The sequence below is a fragment of the Diadema antillarum genome, unplaced genomic scaffold (assembly GCF_040938485.1).
Source record: "Diadema antillarum isolate AM-2024a unplaced genomic scaffold, OU_Dant_1.0 scf00000162, whole genome shotgun sequence".
Taxonomy (NCBI): domain Eukaryota; kingdom Metazoa; phylum Echinodermata; class Echinoidea; order Diadematoida; family Diadematidae; genus Diadema; species Diadema antillarum.
In genome coordinates, this window is record NW_027271051.1 from 1826045 (window position 1) to 1853032 (window position 26988).

General features: G+C 39.1%; 1 pseudogene; it reads left to right on the forward strand.

Moving 5' to 3' along the window:
- The window catches only part of LOC139722281 (uncharacterized), a 48478-nt pseudogene that overhangs the window by 18726 nt on the left and 2764 nt on the right, over positions 1-26988 (forward strand).

Below are 26988 nucleotides of genomic sequence, written 5' to 3' on the forward strand. Positions count from 1 at the left end.
AATCAGAATTTAACTGTGTTATCAATTGGGAGAGTCTGCAAGTGCATCTGTTTCCATGCTAATCATACTTTGATGGTCTGAATATGAAATACAGTTTATCATTTTTTAATGAGCTGCTGCCCTTGAAATTCCATCACATCAGAAGGAGAGATGATAACGAGTGGATAGTGCGATAGCAATTCCCTACATAAGCTCATCATCCGAAAGTGCACCCCAGTACAAACGTGAAATAAATGACAACCTCTGTGGAAATGAGAGAGGCACCCGTGAATTAATTTTGTGATGCTGATATTCCCACACTCCAAATAATGGAAGGATACAAAAGAAAAAATATGGGATCCAAACAAAATACACCTCTTCTCAACACTGGGGCCCCTGATATTGGTCTTCTAATTGATTGTATTGATCCATTCAGTCCTGTTGGGTGTCAGGGACTCAATATCCCAGCCTTGGAGAACAGCAGGATTTTACGAGCACGACGCAATATTATTACGCTTATGGTAGTCGCCTCGGAGTTCACAGTAGGAATGTTCTGCCCGTGGGAATGCTGGCTTGTAATTCCGCGTGTGGCGTTAATGTTCGGAGACGTGTGTGCGATAAATAATGCAGCATGGTTCGAATGCACGCCTGCCAGTACACATCTGTGTTGTTGAAGGCCTTGGATGAATTATGTGATGGGGTGTACACTTCGTAGTCTAGAGATCAGTAGAGTTAAGTAGAGTGAATGGCGGACTGCCAGTGATGAAATGAGACCGCTTCCTCTCATATATGATAATTTCCCATCGATATAATATGTTGTACATCCGGTTCCTATAAGGTTCCTATAATTTTGAAGTTGTGAACATCACAAGGTCTGGCAGAATACCCATATTTCATGTGACTGGTGTATCTATCAAGCCCTGCAGGTACTTACAGAACATGGATTAAAATGTTCTTGTATATATATGCCAAAGTTGTATTTCAACCATGAGATACAACATCCCATCTGTGTTGTAAATTACTGTAAAACGCGATATATTCGCGGCATGAAATTTTCGCGAAATGGAGCCGACGTCCTTTTTCGTGGCATGAAATTTTAGCGAATTGCCACCGGCGTTCAATACATATAGTGTAGACAAGGACTTTCGTGTGCATTTAGATTTTGTGAATGTTGGCGCTCGCGAAATTCACGAAATTAAAATGCACCCGACCATTCCTCGTTTTACATTAAATAACCTATTCAAAACAAAATATCTCACAAACTAAGCACTCCTTGAACAAGATTCTGAAATTCATGTAGTCGGTTGGTTGCTAGTTTACTGTATCTATAACATTTGTGAGCTGAGAGAAAGAATATAAGAGCAGAACAAAATCTGAAACTAGTTGAGTGATAATATTCACACACTGCATCTACAACGTGTAAAGTTGGGGGCTAGGATCTGCAAAAGGATGCAATACAGGATGCATAAAGTCAGGGTGTAATAGATACTCTTGGAGATGTATTCAGAGTATGATTGGTAATCCTGCTGCTTCAGAGAGAATGCTGTGAAGCGAAGGTGTACCTACAGTATGTCTGGCAACAGTTGTGGCGTTCGAATAGCAAATGTGGTTAAACATGCGACCCGGCTGTTGCACGTGTACAATAAGCCTTGCACATGCTTTCCTGGAATGGATGTATGATGTAGTGTCACGATTACTTACTACGTGTTATGTCTATGGCCCACTCTGAGCGTTGTTTATCTCCCATGACTTTTTCATACATGTGTGCATGTGGGTGTGTCTGGGGATGGAGGTGGGGGTGGGGGAGGGGAACTAGTTTTCTGTACAGAGCTGTGTTTAATATGCTTGAGCATGCTGGCACATGGGGGGGGGGGGGAGGGGAGGGGGATGGGGTAGATGTGATTTAGGTATCTGTATACAAGGAGAGGCAGAATGGGTGTAGTACTATATACAGTGCCATATGTTAGTGGGGGAAGAAAAGAATAAAAAGACGACAACAAAATCTTGCCAGGGAACCATAAGGTGAAGCTGATTCATAACACATGTATGGGGCATGCCGTCAGTTAGAGGTTGCGCTTCACATGTGTAGAAGGGATTTATACATTGTACATGTACTTGTACCCGTTCAGTCTTCTTGGTGTGGTATAGTGTAGGCAATGACCCAGTTTCAGGTTGGGCAAATTGTGCAATCAGCACAGTCAGTGGAGAGAAATTAGTGATATCCCAACAGTTTCTGTAATGCTGACATTATGTTAAAAAAAAGACCCCCCCCAAAAAAAAGACAATTTAAAAGGAAAAAAGATTGTAGTATAATATGTTTTGTATTTTATAACAATGTATAAAGTGTATACAAAGTATCTTCTGTATATCAGTGGCTAGTACAGAGTGAAAAATTACTTTCCCTGGAATAATGGCTAATGTTGGAGAATCTTGGATAGTGATTAAAGTATTAGTGATGATGGACCAAAGTTTTGAATTGTTGTTTTTCCTTCTTTCTTTTTTTTTTCACAGGAGAGTGATAACTTAATACATTCCTTAATTACCACTATGCCTCTATTTAATTTCCAATTTCTTCATTGCAGAAATAGTGAAGATCATTGGGATACCTGTTTTCATCTTTATTTTTATCACAAAAACCAGAGACATTTATTGGGAGCCACATAATTATCTGATGTTTTATTTGAGAGTATAACCTGCTCCTAAGTGTTAACCCATTGAGGACGGTTTGATTTTGCTACAACATGTATTTCCCATAGAAGCTTGCCCGAGTGTACTCGGGACTCATCCTCAAAGGGTTAATCTCTGCCTCTTAGTAAAACAACACAAAAAGGTCATTGTTCAATCTTTTTTTTTTTCTTTACCATGTCCAGGTTATATACATCACCCATCAAAGTGGCCACTCCTGAGCAGAAGTCGGTCAGTCCGTACGACTGGGTCCGGCAGGATTTCGAGCATCCCACCAGGGACCAGGAGTCGGCCAAGAAGAGTCTTCTGGCAAAGCTAGACGAGGTGTCAAGAGGTAGGTGTAACACACAGGAAACTTCTGAAGTTTGCCATTTTTGCGCCAACTTTTCCTGGAATTCACTGCCAGAGGAGTACTTTTGTTGTCTTTTTTTTTTGGGGGGGGGGGGGGTGCGCGACATTAAGACTGATCACATCTCAAGGCAGCTCTTGTTTTAAAATGAGGTATGAGCTTCTTCAAATTTTGTGTTGGTTTCTACTTGAGCGACTGGAATCTGACACGCGCTAGTTTGCAACTAGGTGTTTGCTTGCCCTTCCTGATGTCCAACATGAATATGTACATGCAGGACTGTAATATCAAGGACTCGGCATGACACCAGACCATAGATTGATGCATGAAAATTTGCACAATAGCAGTCAAACTGTCTTTTCTCTGAATGAACAAGTTTTAGAAACAGTGAAATTTCTGTCTTCAACTGCCTTAAATTTATAGGAATTTGCAGTTTTGCAAAATATCTATAATGTCCACTATTTTTGAAACTAGTGCTGGAAAGAATGTATAGTCCTTCTGCAGAACAAAGCATTTCTGTAACCCATTATGTATTTAATAATACTGATTTTTCTTAAATTTCTTGTTGCTGCAGTGCTTTACAAATTGTCCAAATACCATATCCTCCTACATATAAAACAAATTCAGTCTGTGCTACGTTGTAAAAGAAAACAATAGCCTTGCACAGGGAAAGGTCATCCCGCTTTATGGCTGTCTGCTCGTCAGAGTCATGCTATTTTGAGATCTTTGACAACATTTCTCTCGTTGGTTTTTTCTTTGCCTATGCCATGTTGTGGGCATGGATTGCTCACCAGTGAGGTGAATTTTCAATGAGACGAATGGGGATGAAGTGGAGGTCAAGACGGTATTCAGTTATTTCATGCTTGAGAGTTTGAGGCATGGACATTCATATCTTCTCTATGAGGAGAATATTAAATCTTGCGTAGACTATGCCATGTTTTGAATTGACGCTGTTTGCCCAAGTGCTTAATCTGACGATATGAGGCACTCAACACACAAAGGCGTCATTGTTGGCTGTGCAAACCTGGACTCAAGCTCTTCACCAGTCGTCAGGGATTGGAATAGTTGTTGAGAAAAGAGGGGAGAGTAGTGTGGGATATTCTGAGCATTCACCGAGATTTGATGTCTTGGCTTATTACCTTGTATTGAGTAAAACACTAATAAAACATTATATTCAAATATGTTTGTAGGCCTCAGTATCATTGTGGTAGAAATGCAGGTATGATTGAGAGTATTCATAGATATTTTTTTTTGCTTTAAAAACAGCAAAACAAAACAAAACAAAAAAACCTGCCCTTGAATAAAAGTGACAACAGAACAATTTCTCATGAATATTTTCAAATGATGTGCATCTTGTTTTTCATTTTCAGCACACATTATTATCTTTGATTTAGTGCCAAGAAGTTCATGTTTCGATCATTTTTATGTGTATTTTTCTACGAGCATCCCGCCATTTTTGAGGAGCGCACGCCCCTAGAAGTCCTTCACTTTCATAAAGTACAACCATGGTTTCGCTTTCCCAAGCGTGCCACACGTTGCAAGTTTCTCAACTGCTCCCAGTCACAAACAAGTCTGTGACTGGCCACACCATGTTTTCATTTCATGGTTATCATGGCAGCCAAAGCCGGCCAGACTATCAGTGTTTCCTGCCGGTTGTCAGCAGCTAGTGTTTGCCACTCTCTTGCTGCAATACGTATGGATGTAGCTTTCTTTTTACAGTTCAGGAAAGGGCTAACTGTCAAAAAAGAATGACACAATTTACTATTGGGACTCAGACACTTGATGAATATTGAGTGAAGTATGGGCTTAGCTGGATATCTACCACTTCGAGTAGTCAAGTTCTAACAGAAGTTATGACATCAAATGCTTCTAAATTCTAAAGAACTTTAGTCAGAAATCTTGAATCATTTTTGTGTAACTTGATTGTGGAATTGCCCTTTAATGTTTTTCTGCTCTGTGATAATCATGATGAGCAGTGCAGACATGATGCTTTGGCTGTTTACCATGTAGAAAGTGAGAGCAGTGATAAGTGCAGAAAGATAGAACTTAGTACATGGTAAAAGAAGATAGGTAGTACAGAAGGACACTATCATGACTGTGAATCTCTTTCCAGAGTCATGGAAAGTACTTTCAATAATTGTTTGTGTTGCTGTTAATGAGATTAGCTGCAATATGCACTTCACAATTGTTGCACCTGATTGCCAGTGGGATAGTCATTCCTGTTGAGATTGTGGTGTACAACCTGTGTATGGACAGTACTAGAAATGATTGTGGAGGCAGATCAGTTCTACATTTACTGTATATTGCCAACAGATTGATGAAAGTTTACATAGACTATCTTCTATATCTGCTCTGTTCTTTCTGAATTTTTTCTTCTCTCTCTCTCTCTCTCTTTCTTTCTGTGTCACACATATCTTTTCTCTTTCCTTTTTATATGCTTTATCTGAGCGATATATGTGGGGTTTCCATAATGAGTGAGCCTTCCTGTACCTCATAGATACTGTTTACATACTTAATGTTGCCCTTCACTTAAATACCAGAAGTATGAGTACAAAATGCATTCCGGATGATTATGCAAAATCAATTAGTGCTATCTGAGTTCTGTGGAAATGCAGATTGATTGACCAGAAATTGTCTCTTTTCATGTAGTTAATGCACATATTATATGCATATTTTGATTGATATTTTTTTCCTCTTTGCCTCCTTATAGCCAACAGAAATAGCATGGGTCCCAACGTGCTGACTCTACAACAGCCTCAGATTCCCAACAATTCAAGTGCAGATCCACTCAGAGGAATAGGTAAAATAATTTATGATCACTGATGTACATATTTGTCACTTTTCACCTGTGACATGTGCCCATTAGGTGGGGTTGTATCAAATTACATATGCCCAATGCCCTGTGTCGGGAGCACTCCTAGAACTAATGCAGCTTCTTTGGATAATCTCTGTTTCTATAACAATAGCAGGGCAACAACCAATTGCTTGTAAGCATTGTGGTACTAGTGATGGTCCCTGGTATGATTATAACTACTAACAAATTGAAATTGTGTGTTTATGGAACAGGGCCATGATTTTCAAAGTATGCCATGTCTCAACCAAGAGTTAAATGCATACCAAAGTCAAAACCCTAGAAGGGAAAAGGAAAAAAAAAATTCGTTTCATCTTGTATGTTGTCTTAGGCAGGATGAATAATGGTTTAGAATCCCTATACACAAGATAATGTGTGATTCTAATGTGCCTGGTTGCCATGCCAACACTGCCTTGATATCATTTAGCTGTGTTGTAAAACATGATATGCCTTACCAGTAATTTATCATTCTGTTTTCAGAAAGTGAAGTGAACAGTCCATTCTCGCTCTTGGGCTTTCTTGTAACTTCGTCAGAAAAACAGTGATACGGGCGGAGGAATGACGGTGATTTTGACAACTCTTTGCTTATCATTCTCCCTCTACCCCTCCCCATCCCCCTCAGAAAAATTAGAAACATCTCCCCGTAGCCAGTCTCCCCCTCCAGCTCCGATCCCGAGGAGAGAGAGGCGGCAGAGCAACGAGGAAAGGATGGGTCTGGCCAAGCTGGAGGATGTCACCGATGTACAGATCCTTGCTAGGATGCAGGAGGAAAGTGAGTGGGCGTGTCAGTCCCCCCATGTTGGGGATGGGGTTCTGAGACAGCATTATCAGTTTTCTATTTTCTTTTTATTTTTATTAATAGATTGTAAAAATTGTCAAAATGCTATTTTCCATATCGTATTATCCATGTTCTAGGAATTTTTGTTTTCTGATTTTTTTTTCTTTTAAAAATTGTGATATGATCATTTCCTGCTTCAAGTTTAGTGTGGTAGATACCACTGCCCTGCAAATAAAAGGTTACAGATTTGAGTCCTTGTGATCTAACTTTCCGTTGAAACAGAGTGGTAGACAAAAACATGCAATGTTGTCTCAAACCATTAAAAGCTGCAGCCAAGCCCTGTAAGACATGAGTATATGTTTACCTGTCTCTGTAAAAGTGTCTGATATGAATACTGTACAAGCTGAAATTTTCATGGTGGTTTATTTTCGCGAATATCGCGAACCGCCTTTGAACCGCAAAAATAACAACATGCGAAAATAACAAGGCGCGAATAGCTAAGTTCAGTTAGACCCTCACAACTGTGAAATTAACAACACGCGAAAATGTCCTGCAAGTAGCAATTCGCGAAAATATCTGTATGCGAAAATTTCAGCTCGTACAGTAGCTCACTGTGAGTTCTGGAGCAAGAACAAGCCATAGTCTCAGTTAGTGGGTCAGTGTACCGCAGTGTGGTAGTCCTAATCAACCTCACACTCTTGCCACCTGTGGTCACCATGGGGGTATTAAGATGGTTGAACTCATTGTTTCCCAGATGTGGAGGTTCCTCTAATGATTACTGCATGGTACATGCAGTCCCTGTAAGGATGGGCTTAAGGTGCCAAGCTTGTCAATACTGGGCAGGTGTCGGGTAATTGTTCCATTCTGAAATAAGAGTCTAACTTACAGCAGTGTACTTACAATGCCTTTGTAGCTAGTAGTGCTTGAAAGAAGTGAGCTGAACATGGAATGAGTGACATTATTTGTGTGTTGTGTGTGTGTCTCTCTCTCTCTCTTTCTGTCTCTGTCTATGTGTTTATGTAACTGAGTATATTTATTTACAAATGTGGGTAGAATTTAGAAATGGCCAAGATTCATTTTAAAGGTAAACTGTGGACAGAAATATGTGTTTAATTTCATTATTCAGGTCCTGAGCACAACATTTTGATAGGAAGGACTTGAGGCATAACATTTTTAATTTTTCTAGCTGTTTTCCAAATACCAGAATAAACAATTAAACTCTCAGACTTCTCATATTGATTTGCTTGGACCACTTTTATTAAGAATTGCCGCAATAAATCTCCCATTGCTTTGTTCCAAATGTTGCGAGCATGAGCAAGTGAAGGGTAGAACAATACAACAACTTGATTGGGGGAAAATCTTGGCATTGTGTACCAGTTGTGTGTGTGTGTGTGTGTGTGTGTGTGTGTGTGTGTGTGTATTGTCATGATACCACAATACGGAAGGAAGTGGTGATAAAAGTGGCATTTAAAGGATGCCAAGATATTCCATTCTTGAAAGAGGAAATTAAAGGAAGTCGGTAAAGGTCAAAGTTCTGTTGTGCATTGATAGGCTTTCTGGGATTCTCAGTGGGATGTAAGTTCATTCACACTTATCTTGTAAGACTAATGTAAACATCGCTTTGGCATATTATGATGTTGCAATGATTAATACATTGGGGGAGGGAATAAAGAAATTTAGGGGTAATGTTCATGCATAGCCATCCTAACTAACTCTGCAGAGAGGTTGGTATTCAACACGTTGAGGATGAGTCGATTTTGCAATAACACACATTTCCCATATATGCCTGCCTGATTTTACCCGGGACTACTCTTAAATGGGTTAATGTAATAGGTACACTTGTAGAATCAAAGCAACAGATCAGCATAGATGTAAACCACGATAGTTGAGTGGTGAATGTATTAGCTTTCTTTGTCGTGTATTGTAAATTTTGTTTCTTTCACATGGCCGTCACACCATCAGTCACATACTTTGTAGTGAGACAAATGTAAATGTGTATCATGATTTGTGTGAAGGAATTGCTGTTTTGAATTCTTTGATGATGTGTTCAGATGAAAAGGAGATATTACTCCGCAGATTCAGGATGGAAGCAAGTCTTCCGAGGAATAAATATGAATACGACAACTGGTACATATACCCTTACAGATGGTTAGAGAACAAACATTGCATTTAATAGTCAAGTTAAACTAGTGTTTGATTAACTTAGGTCAAGGCTACCAATTTCTTTCTCTTCTACTAAGGGCTATTATTGCAAAATTGAATGTTCAAAAGTTAATATTCCATATCCTTTGACTCTGAATTCCATTGTGGTAGGTCTACGACAAGCAACGCAGATTTCGCCGGCAAACTCCCCGCGGAGGATATCGGTGTCGCCCGCCTCGTCAGAGAACGCACTCCACCGGTCGGCATCGCGGAGCTCCAGCGTTAGCAGTACAGAGGGCAAGAGCGAGGACGGGGATGACGGCGGGAGGTCGAACGTCGTCAGGCGGAGACCGTCATTCGAGAGGATACGCAAAGCGGGAGAAGGTATACCGGAGCAACATTTTTTTTCTCTGCTGGCAGTTGCATGGGTCTCTTAAGATGACTGTACGGTGTTGGGTTGTAGTGACCATGTCAGCGTGAATTAAACAGAGAAGAAAATGATAAAATACAAGCAGTCTGCCATTGATGCATTATGTGAAGTTGCTGTAATGTGGAGAAAAGTGCTTAATGCACCTCATCACTCTTGTAGTGTTGATGTCCTTGTTAAAGTGTGGTAACTTCGAACAGTCTTGGTCAGTCACACTATTATGTCAAACCTAGTCTTAATGGCTATTGTTGCCCATATGTTATTGACTGCCGTATGCCCACTATTACTGAGCAGTTGACAGGGCTCAACTCACATGGCTTGCTTTTTCAAATGTGTCAAAGTGATAATTGTGGCTCACTTGTCAGCACAGAAATGGTCCCAAGAAGATTCCCCCAACAGTCAACATAATAGTGTGACTCTGGCAATAAATACATAAATCTCTGATCCAGTCTGATGGACCATAGGCTGCGTTCGAGCACTCATAAGCGAAGCAGACCATACCATACTGTACCATACCGTACCGTACCATACCATTCCAGATTGTGAGCGTTTTGAGCGCTCCGCATGGAGAAAGTGTACCTCCTGAGTTATTTTGGACTTGAGTCAGACGGGTTATATGTTTTATAGCAACAGAGTCATGAACCTGGTGTGCTGGGATGCTATATCAATACAAGCATCTCCAACAAAGAGGAATCAACTTTTTGTATTTGATGTAGTGCAAATTATGCACCTTCTTCCCATGCCAACTTCTGGTATGGTACAGAACACTTTTGGAGCACATTGGGAAGTGATCCATTTTTGGCTGGGTATGGTATGGTATGGTACACTATTGGAGCGTTTGAGTGCAAGAATAAGATCGTACGGTACGCTTTAGGAGAGCGCTCGAATGTACCCATAGTTTGCACAATTTACCCCTGCATTGTAGCAAAGATGTTGGTGTGGTGTGTGTTAAACTGCATGAACGTTTGTTATCATTCCCAAATTATGATCAAGAGCTTTAAAATTTATGATGGTGATTTTCATGACTGCATTTTGTAATATCAGAACAGTGATTCTGAGTCTAAAATATAACTGCAGTTTTGTTATTGTCCACATTTATGACATCTTAATTATAAAAGCTAACTTTTGCACAGCTGTATATTTATTGTAGATTTGATACAAGTCATTTCGTACTGTTATTGTAAGCCATAACCTTTGCACTGCCTCTCATGCATCTAATACGCCTTGCTCTCAGCAGCACTTGCTTGCTTCTGACAATACTTATTTTATTACAGATGTAGCGACACAGGATAAATATTCTAGGCCAGCCCATTTATGCTCATTCCTTTATCTAAATTCAGGACTTCTTGCTTATCAGATGTAGCGTAGTCGTATGTGACTTGCATACATGGGGTTGAAATTGCTGCAATACTGACCTTGAAAATTGTACATTTTCTTTTATATACAGAGAGTTTAGCATAAAGAGAACATCAATGTGTAGTTTTGATCTGCGTATGATTGTATTTGAAGTTGAAGGTAGTGGTAACATTACGGTAACAAGACAGTGATCACACCTTGTAAAGTGCTGTTGGTGCTAGATTTTAAGGGTGTAGTTCTGTTCTTACAAGCTCTCCTTTTGCACAGAAGCCAATTTAAACGTGAGCACTTCAGCTATTAGTTGGAAGCAAATTGAAAAGAAAAAAAAAATCCCAATATATTCTTCAGATTTCTTTCGCTCACACATTTTCCTGTGATCAGGGTTTCTAACTGTTGTGTTTCTTTTATTCATGAAACTCTGGGCATGGATTCAATCCTCAGAGTATCATCACTTTGATGCAAGCTGCAATTTTGCCAATTTTTATTGTTTGCATTTCAAACCTGGTCTAACCTTGATACTATTTTGAAGATGCGCTTACAGATACTCATTGCAAGCAGCAAATCAACTGTTAGGTCAGATTAAACGGCAAGCATTCGTTGTAAAAAACAAAAACAGTTATGTAACCTTCCCACAACCCTTTACTGACTATGACCACCCCACACACGGCCCCCTTCCCCCCTCCCCCAACAATCGCTGCACTCCCGTTACCATGACATCAGGAGGCAGGAGAGACGGGATGTACCGCAACAACTTGGACTACCGACCCGAGGAGTACGAGGAGTGGGACTACTCCAGGCCCGTCATCGGGAGGCGGCTCTCGCAGGAGAAGATCCGACGGTCGAGCGGCGAAGGTAGAACGGAATGAGAACACACTCCACCTCCTGTTTTGACCCATGACTTCCGCCTTCTGCCCTTCCCTGCACCCTTGTCTCTCTAAAAGTCATGCATTGAAATTACTCTCCGTTTTCTCTGAATGAGATGAATTAATACTCATAGACTATGCACTCTGTACTATAAAAGCTGTTATTTTTTGCATAAAGATATTTTTGTGAATGAGGTCGCAGACATTTTTGCGAGATGTTATTTTAGCGATTCAACACCAAGACTATTGCAGGTGCACAAATGCTTGTCTGTTTGCAATATCTTCGTGTGTTGAGAAATTCGGAGCCCAACAGTGATTTGCGAAAGTGGCAAAAATTGAACCCTCACGAAAAATAACGGCTTTTACAGTATTTGCTTCTTAATATGCCTGCTTTGTTGCATGATAGTGTGCCGTGTTTTCTAGTTGCAGTGATATTTTGCCATTCTGAAATTCATATGAGTAGTTCTGCATTGTTCAGTCAGTGTTTTCTCTCTCTATCACCGTGAAAGAAATGGTAAACTGTGTACCTATCTCATCTGTTTTGCAAATGTCTGCAATGTGTGCACCACTTGTGTTTTGTGAGCATGACTTTGTAGAGTGTATGCCCTTTATTTCATGAGATACATGTACTTCCTCGTCTCTTGTGTTTGATCTTGTCTGTGTTTAGAGTTTCGCATCTTGTAATCTTACAAAGTAGCATTGTTGCCATGAGCCCTCCTGGTACAATTGTATTTATGGCTCAGATATGTCGGATATACAATATACATGTATATGTATTGACTTTGAGGTAGTGTAGTGTAGTGTAGTGTAGTGTAGTGTAGTGTAGTGTAGTGCAGCGCAGTGTAGTGTAGTGTAGTGCAGTGCAGTCTAGTGTAGTGCAGTCTAGTGTAGTGTAGTGTTGTGTAGTATTGTGTAGTGCAGCAATTTTGTGTTGTGTATTAAAGGCTGTGATGTGTTGTTGTGCAGTGTCTTCTCTTATCACTTATTAGCAGTACTTGCGTACTCGTCTTTGATGTTCAGCATTAAGACTGAATGTAGAGTGAGATTCAACTGAAGATTTTTAAAGGCATCATGTTGTTTTCAGTACAGGTAAGGAGTGTTCTTCACTCTGAAGATGCCCTCTAGTTATATTCCCTATATTAATGTGTAATTGTGCAGTACTGTATTGGGAGTGCTTGAGAAAGGGGGGGGGGGGGGGGGAGAAGAAAAATAAGAACAACTGGAAAAAAAAACCCCAACAATTTGGCAAGCACTGAACATGAAAAGTTTCTTAAAGGATGAGCCCGTTCACAATTAGCAGTGGTCTGCAATTACCTCTGAACCAGAAACTTTTCAAAATATGGATTTATCTTTCAATTAGAAAAGCAGTTGAAAACAGCCAAACAGAAAGTGGTAATTTACATGGAAGGACTGCACTTTTGTTGATTTGGTTGAAAAGAATACACATTAACCTGCACATTCTGTTATGAACCCAGTTCATTTATGAATATTTTAAACCGTAGTTTACATCTATGATGAAGACCGATCCATTTTTAAAAAGTACCTAAGTTACGAGTCAATTTCGAGAGAACATCTACAATGACCTGTATCATACGCATTCTGAGGTTGTAACTGGGAACTAGCTCATTCTGTTACTACACATACGGGATGGTTTTGTTTCCAGCAGTGGCTCTGTGTGTCATGCTGCTGTGGACTTTTTAACTATATATCTTCATCGTTGTGGTCTGCGTACAGGTGCCCTGTTATCTCAGTGTCTTTTCTCTTTCTATAAAGTTCTTGACAGGAAAAGTCTTGAATCATGCCAGGGCAAACATCCTGATCACGTTTTTGACTCTCTCGTTCCGAAAAAACATTCATGCTCACGAGCGTGATTCACGGAGAGTTTTTCATGGGTGGATAACTTGATTATGAATCCTGCTTAACCTTGGCGGTTATTGTCATCGGCGCATAATTGCCTGAAAATAGTCGGTGGTTGGAGCACCATCTTTCCAATATCCTGCACCAATTTCTTATAGTTATGTCAGAATACTTGTGGTCCAACAATATATCATGCGAGTACATGTACACATTTATTGTACTGAGATCTTGATACATGAAAATTTAAGACCAATTTACCTCGAGATTGATTCAATTCAAGGAAAGGAAGTGTCGGTAAAAGATCAAGCCTAGATCTAAAGACTAATTTGCGTGCAAACAGAAGGTGAAGTGAGCCGCGTACTTTTAATACATTTAGACCTTTTCCTGTCCCGATAATTAGCCTAGCAACCAGCGTAGAGGAGACATTTTGTTTGCCTGTCCTGATATTCAGCCTAACAACCAGGGCAGAGGAGACATTTTGTTTTGGACAAAGTAGTGTGTGTGGCCCTTTCACCAAGCTTCCCAAGATTTATACCCATCACGACCACAGCCGTAGCACCCTATTGACTCTGTATATCAACATAAGTGTCCACGGTCAAAGAGTTAAGGGATCCTCCCTGCGTCTATTACATGAGAGTGGTATTTTGTGTAGAGAAGAGAGTGAAGAGTGACTCATGAAAACCACTGGGACAAAATGTGTTGAAGTTTAACTACACTGCCTTCTTACATGTACATTAGGATACAGTACTTGCATCAGTCCCACATACCAGTATTCAAGTTTGGACTCTGGAGACAACGTCACTTGTTGCTACACTCCTCCAACTTCACACGAGAAAGTTATGAGCATTTAAGAGGCAATATGTGCAATTTGCCTGTATTGAAATATGTTATGTTCCTAAATCTAAATTAGGGTTGTTCTATTATCACCTATCATACAGAGAATTGCTCATGATTTTTTTTTCTCTGTTCCCCCAAATAACTTGTATGGTAATGTGCTACTTCTCATTGTATTAAGAAACAGAAATTAAATCATATACTCTGTGAGATATGAGGAGAGATACGTTTGTTTATTGCATACTTGCCTTTTAGTTTGATCGTTGTGTTTCTAGTCTTATTTCTTCCTGAGAATGCATCGTCACTGAGCTTTGAAATATCTTTTTCTTTCTCGAAAAATTGATTATGAGACAAATTGCTTGCATGTTTTGCTCTTTGCCACTTTTCCAGAAGTACGCATAGGTAGAATGAAAAAAAAAAGGCATTTAGAGTAGTGTGGTATACATTTTAATGTTACTTTACTCTGTACTTTTCTTCTTTCTTCCATGATTTGGGAAAACTTGCGATGGCTCGTCTGCTGTTCCAGGAAATGAGAGGAAAGATGTTTCACCGCGAGGCACGGCAGATGGTAGGAACGGAGACGCGAGAACCAACAGCATGCAAAGAATAAGAGGCTACGAAGGTGAAATACGACTCCTGTACTCATTCATTTTTCTCACTGTACTGTCATTTGAGCTCATTATATCACTATGAGTATGCGTGTCCAGTTTTCTCTCTGTAGTAGATCGTGTGATATGTGTGTGTGTAATACACCTAATTTTTTTTTTCTCCCTCTCTCGTCTTGAAGTGGAGACTGCATCAAATGACAGTAAGCATATTAGCTGTTGTTCAAGGCTTGAGGTAATTATTGAGTATCAGGACATTGGAGATACACATTTAATCAAGTTGTGATTTCAGTACCTGGTACCATGTGAACCTTTCAGCAAGTTACACCAGAGTGTGATGAGCATTCAACTGTTCAAGTTGAACTATTGTTGACAAGCTACATATAATTGATCCAAGACTGTGTTCATTTTTATCTAGAGCAAATTGTCACAATGAAGAATCTTTTGCAATCTACGTGTTTGACGTGATACAGAAATTATATCTATTTTGAGAGAATACTGGCTGTTATTTCCAGAATATGGTTGAGTGAAATAATGAAAGAAAAGTATAGCAAAATCACTAAAAAACAAACAGCAAGCCTCCTGACAGCTAGTATGCTTGCTATAGGTGATGGTTGTAGTTTTAATGCTGCTTTCTCATGTTTTGTGTGTTTGTGTCCGTGTGTGTGTCTAATTTTCAGTGAATGTGCTCTTGATTGTGCCTCGTTAGTCATCCATGCCTATGTATATGCTTTTCTACCTGTTTCATGTCACTTCCAATTCACCAACTTCACCCTGTTTTCTCCCCCCCCCCCTTCTACGCGGTTTACATTAGCTGCCCATCAGAATGTTTTGTTGCTCTTAGTCACCTTAATAACCTGCAAATTAGCCTGGCTTCCAGGCTTCGAGCTGTTTTCTCACATCTGTACCATTTCTGCTTGCATTAAATGAACCAGCCTGGAGAAAGGCTATCTCACCATTACCAAGATTCTTGGTGTACGTGCCCTCCTGTGTGAATTACATGAAGGGGTAGTCTCAACTCTAGACTGATTTCTGGTGCAACTGAATGAGTACGTTTAGGTTATAATGATGCAGCCTTTAGCCTGGAAGCCAGGCTATAAAGTAGTACACCACTGCTGTTTGGTATCCTTACAGTACGTCTCAATCTGAGGTTCTCCAGCAAATGATGTGTCATCACCATTGAAGGGGAATGAGTTATTCTGGCGGAAATTGTCCCACCTTTCGCAGGAAGTGCACTCGAACTCGCCATTGCTTAATTGATTCTTGCCAAAAAAAAAAAAATGAAACTCCACATATTTTAAAGCATGGTAAACAATTGTCACACCCCCTATACGTGGTCTCTTCCCCCAACTAGTTCCACCCTTCTACCACCACCACCACCCTATCCCTTGAATACAAAGTGACAAAGTTGTCGTGAGCGCTGTAATTTCCTTTCTTTTTTTTAAAACAAATGTTAGTCAAAAAGCCCCAAATACCATTTTTGCTTGAATGGGTGGGAGGCTTTGCCATAATGGGCCTGTGAAGCTTCTGCCACTATTTCATCTGTAGAATATCCTCAGGATATGTTTTTGGGAGAACAAATTAATGATAATGTACGATAAATGACCAATCAAATTGCAGAGATTCTAATGCCCATTTTATAATGGCCAACTAAAGTGAGATGTGGTGACCAATGGCATGATTGGCAGAACCACAGATTGTGATACAACTGTAGGCATAAATCTTTAAATAGTGAGTTCATAATAACTTGTTATTACTAATTTTAAAAAAAGCAACAACAAAAATCAGATGTAAATTCAGAGCTTTTTGCAATCAGTTGTTACTGACAGCGCTTTTTGGTATTATGTGGGATGGCAAAATTGTATCAGTGAAGACTATGTGTCCCCTTGAAATCTGTGAAATAAAGTCTGGTCTCACTGCAACACATGATGGGGACTGTGTTGTCTGAATGGAGTCTGCCTTATTTCCTTCAGCAGCAGTGTCTGAAACATGTTAATCATTTTGCTGAGAGTATGAAAACCCAGTTTTCAGAACACAGACGGGAGCACATGCTACTGACAGTTTTTACATGTTGTGGTTGGCAGCTAATCTATTAACATTGATGTGAAATTATGTGACATTGCAGTGTTTTGATATCATAATTTCATATTTTCATCAAATACACTTTTGCTGTTACATATCACATTTTGTTACTAACCATGGAAACAATAACATACAATTATAATAGCCATATTATGCTATTAGATGTTGTGCTTTTTTTTTTAAATCCTGCATGTACATGAATATTAAATTATTGTTGTTGCAGGTTGAGTACTATCTGTCACATTTATTTTGCTAATATTAGTGTTTGAAAAAGTTTCGTTTTAGAACAATGTTTGACCTTTTATCATCATTAGTTGTGCTCACACTAGAAAACAATGCTATATTATTTCCATTCTTCATCCCAATCCAATCAGTAATGTTGCAGTGTTTAAAATGTTATGACCCCATGCAATAATCGTAAGCACCGGTATGAATGCGACAATATCTATGTGTTTGCTTGATATTTTATTTCGTATTTATGGCTGTTCCATCTAACCTCTCCCATTTATGTGTGTATATTATGTTTGTCTGTTGTGTGCACCGATATGTATGCGTGTGTTTGTGTGTGTATGTACAGTAGACGGCTTGAAAGTTAATGGACTGCATAGAAGACATTCAGAGGCACGAAACGGGGAGTACAAAGCGCCCCCTAAGGCTCTGATCAGACGCAGTCCCTCGCTGGACACCCCTCAAAGAACGCAGTCCGCAGGTAGCTAGCTCACAGAACTAACATTACAAGTATCACTTTAACCCCTAACATGCTAACACCCACATAATATTGTCTCTGCTCTCTAGTAATACCCAATCATGGGAACCATGGGGTTGGTGATTGGGACACTAATGGCTGGAATTCCTGCACAGGACATACAGCAATCTTTCCTTTGAATGAGTAATTATCTACTAATGAGGGTGGGGCATGCATTCAGGTACTGTCGGTGGTGTTGTTTCTATATCAAAGAGTGAGGTGACATAAGGGGGGTGAGAAAATACCAGTTGCATGTCCAGTTTGTTCATTCAAACTTGCTTTGTGGGATGTAGGTATTGTTAAAGTCCTTGCACATTTGTCACCTTCAACCATCCTCTAAGATTTGCAAGGTGATGTAATGTTCAAGAACCCCCCCCCCAAAAAAAAAAAAAAAAAATAAATAAATAAATAAATAAAAAAAAATAAAAAAAAATAATAAAAAAAATAAATAAAATGAAAAAAATAAATTAAGAAATAAAACTGTGCAAAGTGCATGCATGCAGAGAATAAGAAGAATAGGTCGCTCTGGTGCATATTCATGTGTGCAAGGGACTCGCCATTTGTGTTTTTAACAGTACGTGTACTTCTATTGCTAACACTGTTGATTTGCCTGCTTCTATAGAAGTGATGATGATGGTTGTTTGTGTTTTATCCTTTTATAATATCAGAAGTCAGGGAGAAATGATGAATGTACTACCTGGTGAAGAATATATGTCAATTTTATGTATGTCACAGGATAAAAACTAAGTGAAACAGGAGGACTGCATGTTATTTTTTTCGTGATTGTAGGATCTCCTAGCCGGCTAGGAAGATATGGTGGTAGTCCAAAGAAGCGTGTTCAAGGTATTCTTCAGTCAGTTATTCAATTGCTTCATACCCAATACCAAGCAAACTCATCCTAACTTGACAAACCCATGCCGTAAATTATTACCAGTTTACTCACAAAAAGAAAGAAAGAAAAAAAAGTCAACCATGCAAGAAACCACGCAAGTTTACCCCTAATAAAATAGAAAAAAAAAGGCAACCATGTAATCATAAGAAATGAACCCATAATGCACCAATTCATCAAAATCAAGTCATGCAGTAATACCATCCAAATCACTTGGCTTATAAACAAATCTTAAAAGCTACATATCACTTGAATTTTTGAGATGGTGAAAAAACAAGAACGAAAAGCAGAATGGCTTTCTTGGCTCTTTGCAAACGTGGAATTAAAGTTATGTGCTATTGCAATGCATCATGCGGTGTCAGACAGAAAAGAAGAAAACCCACCCGAAAACAAGCACCTCATCTGCCAGTTTTTCCTAAGTTTCACGCATCAGAACCGTCAATCCATACCCATCTTGTAATGCAGGCTTACCTCTTGTCCCCCGTCCGAGACATTAAAACATTTTTTTTTTTTTTGCAAGCGTAACAAAGAACTGATAGATGATAAGAATGCTTCCCCTCTAACAGGGTTGGAGATGAATACTCACATTTAGCAAGCCATGTATTATGGAGGCAACTAAAGAAGTAAAGTAATATGGGAATGGAAACATTTATTCCCTCCAGGACAAGAATGTATCGGTTTGGACAATTTCTTAAATAAAGAGCAATCACAACTTTTTACCACTAAATGATTTTATATACAATTATTTTGTCATTTCATGGCAATCATGGATATGTCTTTCATATTCTTGAAGATTTATGAAGATAAGGCCACATAATGAAAATGTTCTTCACATCATATTTTCACTCATATATTTTAAACAAGTTGCATGCCATATACCCCATGTCAAGCTTCAAATTGCCAACATATTTACCTTTTTATTTGTTCCCACAAAGTACAACTAAAACATATCATGCATATTTATATTCATCCTTCATTATTTATCAGTCACTTTTGGCATCAGTGACATTTCATTGTAAAACGTCCTGTTAGCTCATACTCTGAAAATGAAACTATAAGCCTGGTAACCAATTGCCTCGCTGTTGCCGTAAAGTAGAATCTCACTGTATCGTGCATTTTTTTGCCCTTGATTTTTTTTTCATCCCCCATTTGAGGCAGCAATATTGTTTCACGGTGCAAAGTTGTGCTAAGACATGTTTCACGAGAGAAAATGGGGGAATCGCATTAAATGGAGGTAGTTAACCAACGCCTCCTCCCACTAGTGGACGTCCAGCTTTCTGTGAGACTATAATTAGCCCGACGGTCTTCCTTCCACCAGGAGAAATGAGATTATCAAGCGTCTCGGCAAACATGACCGCCATCTCGCCATCCTAATTAGCACCTTGGCACCCTTGAGTGTCCCGAGGATGCAGGGGTCTATTGCCTCTTTTCTCAAATCCATCTCCTTGAATGTTTCCATTTCCCCCCCCTCTATTTCCCCCTCCCCCTCCCCCTCCCCCTTTTCCACTCATATCTAAAGATGCCTTCTTTTCAGCTTAGTCATGCGAAGAGGAAGCTTTTGTTATTTTGCCCGTAGGTAGGAGCAATTATTCACTTAAATTTTTATTTCTCTAATGGATTAATGATATATTTCTTGATTTTATTTTTAGAGTCCATGCAAATTTGTCACAAATCCCTCTGCTTTTATGCAAGCTTTCTCATTGGATTCCCCAATGTGCATATTGATTTAGTGCTTCTTGTCATCAAAATTGTTTGCCATCAAAGGGGTTGAATATACATTTGATACTTATCATGAATGTTAACATATTTGTAAATTTAGGGTATTATTCAAGGAATTTTCAGTGAATTATTATGTACCTCCCTGAGGCGGGGTTTTTATTTTGAACGATTTTCGTATCATATGAGTGGAAATCAGTCTATACATAATAGGAACTTTATGCAGGGATTCCCTTGGTGATACTGAATTGATTCTCATGACCCCAAGTCAGCCATTTTGTATTCCTACAGTGTTGCCTTCACTTTTATACGTGAATCCTGATTATAGTGTCATAATAAATAGAAATGAAATTCCATACTCATTCCTTGAACAAATACTATAAAATATAAATTTGTCAACATGTTATGGAAAGAAGACTTCGAAGAGAAAATATCTAACAAGCGATATCTGTATTTTTGACATGAGCCCTCCAAGGGAATAGCGACTCAAGCAGAGTAATAAATGTGAACATTTTCTCATGGGATGTATATTGGAAAACCAACAACCTAAAGTTAAATACCTTTTCTAATGTCTGTGTGATGCATGAGAGGTTTATTCTTTCACTCCTCATGCCAAGTGCGGGCTGTTATCTTCGCGAGCGGATATAAGATTTCAGATGTGGCAATGTCAAGAAATGATTTTGCGTGAATCGGTGGGATTAAACATCGCACGCAGCCCGTTGCGGGATCACCCACTCTCGCCGCACGGCGACGCACCCGGCCATTCTCTGTGGGCGCACTCATGCCACTGTTCATTAGCAAGGTGACCACGGCGACTGGGACGGGACGGAGGAACATCCCAGAAGTAATTCATTATCTCGGACAGATTGCCGCTTCCCCCCGCTGCCCAGTAGGGTGTGAAAACTCTAGCCTTTTGCTTGGCAACTCTTTACTCAGATGGCTAAACTGGGAGGGGGGGGGGGGGTGGGGAGGATTTCAGAGATCCAATGACAGGGAAGCAGATTGTGCAGCTCATTAACCGGCATTTGTAATTGGCTACGAATACATATCACAGGCAGGCTGGTATTTAGCATGCTGGAGGGTACAGAAGGAAAAATTAGATGCAGGGGACATGATGATACATATTGAACTATGATACTTTTGGGACAGTGACAAGATTGATGTGAAAAATACATTATATAAATGATAATGAATGTAAGACCAAATATTCAAGCTGAGTTTCTTCTCATATAACAAGAGATCCTGGACATTATTTTTTCTTCGAATTTTCTTTTGATACATGGCAGTTTTAAAATGAAATTTAGCTCTCCAGTGCCCTTTTATTTTGGCTTCTGAAAATCGTATCTGGCTTTGAAATGAATGCTGCATGCAGAACTGAACTTTGCAATGAACAAACTTAATCTGGTCTGGAAGTGATAGACTAGGGCATATGGAAGTGTTGCACCTGTGTGGTTTGGGATGCTTATTCATTCAGGAGAAGACGACCCTATGTTCAAGGTGAGCACCCCCTCAGTGTGTGAGCCGGAAATGCTCAGCTGTCAGTGGTCAAGAAGGGACAATAGGTGGCAGAAGATGAAAAGCTCCACCCCAAGAAAAAACAAACAAACCAAAAAAACAACAACAACAAAAAACAAACAAACAAACAAACAAACAAGAACAACAGCACACAAACAAATAGAAAGCAGACATTCAAAACATACATTTTGACTTGAGCTTTTGCTGCGGTTTTGGTCCTTTGCTCTTGTGTTGAGTGACAAGTATTGCAAAATTGATATTATGGAAGCCAGTAGAGAACCAATAAAACAGGGATCCATATATTTTATGTATTTGTCATAGACAGTTAAATGTAATGCAGTACGAGAGGGTACCAAAATGGTGTTTTATGTATACAGATGGTAGCCTTTTTTGGGGTGTAACACCTTTTGTATTTTATTGGCTTTTGTAGATACTGAAAAAAACCTAATAAAATGATAGAAAGGAATGCAGTTTGATTTAATGATTATATACTTCCTCCCTACCTATCCCCTTCCACCCCCCCCCCCAAAAAAAAAGGAAAAAGGAAAGAGGCGAAAGAAAACAACTCTCCTGTATAGTCCTTGAAATGTTATAAATCTTGAGTATGAATAATGACATGAAACAGTGCAAATGAAGTACTGTGCATGTGATGTAAAAGGGTCGTCCCACAGCTGTCTTGAGGTAATGCTGCTATGAAACAAACGGAGCAAGTATAGCACAGTATAGGACAGATTGAAGGTCACAGAGTTCCAGACAGATCAGGTTGTGAGGTTAGCTGGTAATGGGTGGGCAGGAAGCCGCAGAATCTCAACACCAGTGACCTCATTTTCTTTTCTTTATTTTTTTCCCCCCAAAGAATGATTTCCGTATTCACATGACTAATGGGTTTCTAAATGTCATATTGTTAATTGGAGGAGATTGGGGTTTGGGAGGGGTTTGGATTGGGTATGTGGTTGAGTAGTGCTGGTTAGATAAAATTGCCACATGGGAGAGGTACAACTGTATGTGGAGATTGGATTGTGCAATCCTTGTATTACTTCCAAGTTTTTAATACTGGTAGTATTTGAAAAAGAAAAAAATCTATTTCTGAATTCTGCCCTATGAGATGCAGCTCTGTATGTTGCATTTTGATATTCGGATGGTAGAAATTACTGGGTCACGATAATATTTGAGTCAGTTTATTGCTGACATTCCAAGTATAGTCCATGGAAGCAGAAATAAAACGGCATACATATTATACTTCATTATAGAATATAAAACGTATTTGGCAGAAATGTGTCAAAAAAATATTTGAAACAATACTAGAAGGACTCAGTATTTCTGATCTGCACAACACTTTGAAGTCGTACTATAATGCTCCTTTATTTATGTATGTAGAAAGCCGATTTTTTTTTATTTTTAATAGTACCACCTATAGATATTGATGTTGGGTAAAGTGTTATCTGATGAAAGGATATCATGTGAATGTGTTGTGGGAATCCCTACCCTTAATTCAGTCTAATGCAACTGCCTGATACGTCTCCTACTGCTGCAAGTGACCTTTGAGGTAAAAGGTGTGACCCTCACACGTCAACTTGAACAAGACTACTTCATTGTCATGATGATAGTGTGGTATGATGAAGGTTAAAAACCACTGAGGGTAAAAAACCAGCGATCTTATTATCAATGAATTAGTGCAAGGTCAAACACAAAGACTTTTGCGGACTGGTGTGATCGAGAAGGGTTTGGCATGTCTGAACTTTGGCGGTTATCAGAACTACTCATAGGCGGTTACACACAGTGTAAGCTATAAAGTTCATCACCAGACTTCAAGAACTCACCGCCGGTGATATGAAATTAAACCTTTCGTGGGAACACATGTTAATCACCATTCATACACCCCTTAAGTTTTCCTTGTTCAAACAAAGAACCACTGAATGGAGTTTATTAGAGCAAGCGGCAAAAATAAAAAGATAAGTCTGAGCATTTGAACGACTTCCGCTGCCGTCAGCTCCATGTTTGTGCCACCCACTCCCACACCACCCACACCCTCTGAGTTCTTTGGAGAAACCAGTCAAAAGAAACGCCTTACATTGTAGTTTGCATGGTGAAGCGTGACTCAACTAATCTTCAGTTGGCCTGGTTCTGGATCGCTGACATTCCAGTTCAAATGATAAACATGACATTGATATACAGGTAGTTCTAATTAAATCCTTTTGGCAATCATACATTTAAAAAAAAAAGATAATAGGAAGAAAAGGAAAAGAAAATTATTAACATGAAATAAAACAATAACAAATTATCAAGTATGATTTTTCCTTCACACTGTAGGTGTCAGATTTGATGTCCTGTTCTTCTGTTGAGACATCTATTGATGTAACATTGTGTGTTTCCTGTCTCATTTCTCACACACCCTCTATAAATTACCTGTCATCTCCGTACAGCATGCCAGTTGCCTGATTGCCCAATCGCTAGGTGCTCGTTAGCTTGTTCTGTGCATGATTTCAAGTTGTGTTGATGAACCGCATGAAGGCAGTCACGTTATATACTGTATATGCCACATTATACATAGACAGAATTGTCGTCTGTGAAATTTGTCATTTTGTATTATATGCATACTCAATTCAATGCTCCATTGTCCATATTTCTTCTGATATATGTTTGGGAGACATACTATTGTTGAAAGAGGATGTATTGTTACAAATCCTCAAAAAAAAAAAAAGAAGAAGAACGAAGCAGATAGAGGTCAAGAAATGTAAACAAACAGAAAAGACAAGAGTTAATGAAGTGCCATCTGTGAAGTCAATGCAATTTGCATATGTCGGTGAATTGTGCATGACCAAAAATTGGACGAGATTTTCCCCTTTCTCTGAGATGTGTGGCGACATACTGAGGCTTGCAAGCGCAGAGAAAGATTCCGAACAAGTCCAGTGTCTTTTTTATGAATCACAATCATAGTAGTTATGATAAAAGTTTTATCATCCGGGGGGTGTAGGGAGGAGAGAGAGAGGGAGAGAGGGAGGGAGAGTCATACAGAGTGTGCTGGGCCATCCTGTACGTCGGTTAATCAGACGTTTCCACCAAACACAGACTCTCTGTCGTTTGGCAAACCGTTTTATGCAGGCGTGAAGTTTGGAGCCTGTAAAGTTCGGACACATGTAGATGCGTCATGCTTTTGATATGATGGGAAAAAAAAACTGACAATGCAAAAAAATAAATATCAAAGTCATTCTCTTTTCTCCCCCTCTCTCAATTTGTACCTCTGTAAAGAGAAGTTTACGTCCAGGGAAAATCTATGCCAGCAGATGTAAAATGTTGGAGCAATGACATTTTACGTTCATTGGAAAGAATAGAAAGAGAAATGGAAACTCCTAAAATAGTGATGACAGGCTGTTGTTGTTTTTTTCATTTTGAATATTATTTAGCATTCTCCACTGTGAGCAGATACAAATTATTTCATAAATGTTCCCCCCAAAGAGGCTCTATCTAAATTAGGGGAGAAAATGGGAGAGTTGTATGCCCTGTATTTCAAATAAGCTGTCAAGTTGTTATGGAGTAGAGTTGATTATTGTTTGAACACAGCATGGAGTGTGGGTACTGTGTAAAAATTCCCCTGAGTAATGTACTATTTTCAGTGTCTCAAGTGCTGGCATTTCAGTGTACTAGAGGAATAGATCCCCAGTGTATTCCTTTTAGAGAGGACCCTTAATCAAATGTCTCACATGCTTACATGTTCATTTGACTAATCTCACGTTCTCCATTGTTCCATTATCCATTTGCCACCCCTTTCTCACCTCATCCCCACCACCTCTGGTGACCTCTGGTATATGACCTTTGACATATGACCTCTGACACACCTCACGAATCTTCTCCATCACTATTTCTTCTATATCTAACCCTCCACTCCATTCTACCCACCCCTTTACTGAAAAAAAAAAATCCGCCCTTGAACAAAAAAAAAAATTGGGAAAAAATGCTTTGAAATGCAGGAGATCCGCGTAGATATAGTTATAGCCCTGGTGCCAGACTTGGTTACGATCGCATGCTTAGCAATGAGGAGGATGAGAATGAGGAGGAGGAGGCTCTTGACTTCATGTCGGAGCTACAAAGGCCTACTAACTTCATGGGTAAGTCGGTTGGAAGGCAACGAACGGCAAGCACCATGCTTTTGATGACTCCGGTACCCCTTCCCTGTCTAACCCCTCTGGTTTGGACCGGGTCACTGCTCTTTCTCTTCCTAAAAAAGAATGCAAATTATGCTATTTGTGCAGTAAATCAAACTCGTCTTGATTTTTGCCTAACTCTTAACTGCAAATCGTTACGTTGTTGAGGTGAATGACACATTGCCGTTTTCACATAATCCTACAACTGCAAAGCAGTAGATTTGTGAATAAAAAAAACCAAAAGCTCTAACTAGCCCTGCCATATTTATTTAACCCTAACTTGCAGGTGAATTGGTTTTCAACTTCATTCATTCACCCCTCGTATCCCTACTTTTGGTGCAACAGATGGTTCTGGTATAATAACATGCATTTCTTCTCCCTCGTAAATCTCTTTGAAGTGAATATAGCAATGTCATGTGCTCATGAAATGTAAATGATTCTTTTTCCGCTAATGTTTTCCATTTGAACTTGTGCAGAAATTTCTCAGAAAAATTAATAGTCTCACACTAATGTTGTCACCATTTGCCACTACTCACACGGTTTGCATTTTGCTCCATTAGCATAGCTTCAGCATGAATTGCATATGATCTAACCCCCATGAAACTGTTCAACTTTTCCTACAAGACATGAAATTCTGCATTAAGCATTGTACAATGTATGTTTAATGTCATTTGCAAATAATCCTGTAAGTGGTGGATATAATCTGCTAGTATTCATTGTATTGATTGAAGTAAGTAAGACTTGGTCATGAAATCTTTCTGCATTTTGTTTTGTTTGTTTGTTTGTTTGTTTTTTGAAGATTTTTTATTGTTTATTTATTTATTTTATTTTATTTTATTTTATTTTATTTATTATTATTATTATTATTATTATTATTATTTTTTTTTTTGGGGGGGGGGGCTAATAGTAGATATTCAAATTTTAAAGGTATTGCCGGGAAATATATTTTTTCGAGGAAGGTAAATATGGACTAGGTATTTTTGATAACAGTACATCCTGGTTAAATCACTCTAGAATTGTCATGCAAATACCAGAAATATAGAAGCTTTACTTCTTTACTCCTAATCATATGGTTATTGGTTTTCTTTTTTTGCTTTTGTACCCTGTGTCAAGAAAGGTGTCTGTATGAAAATATTTCAGATCAAATTGAGAAGGCTGACAATAACAATCAAATGT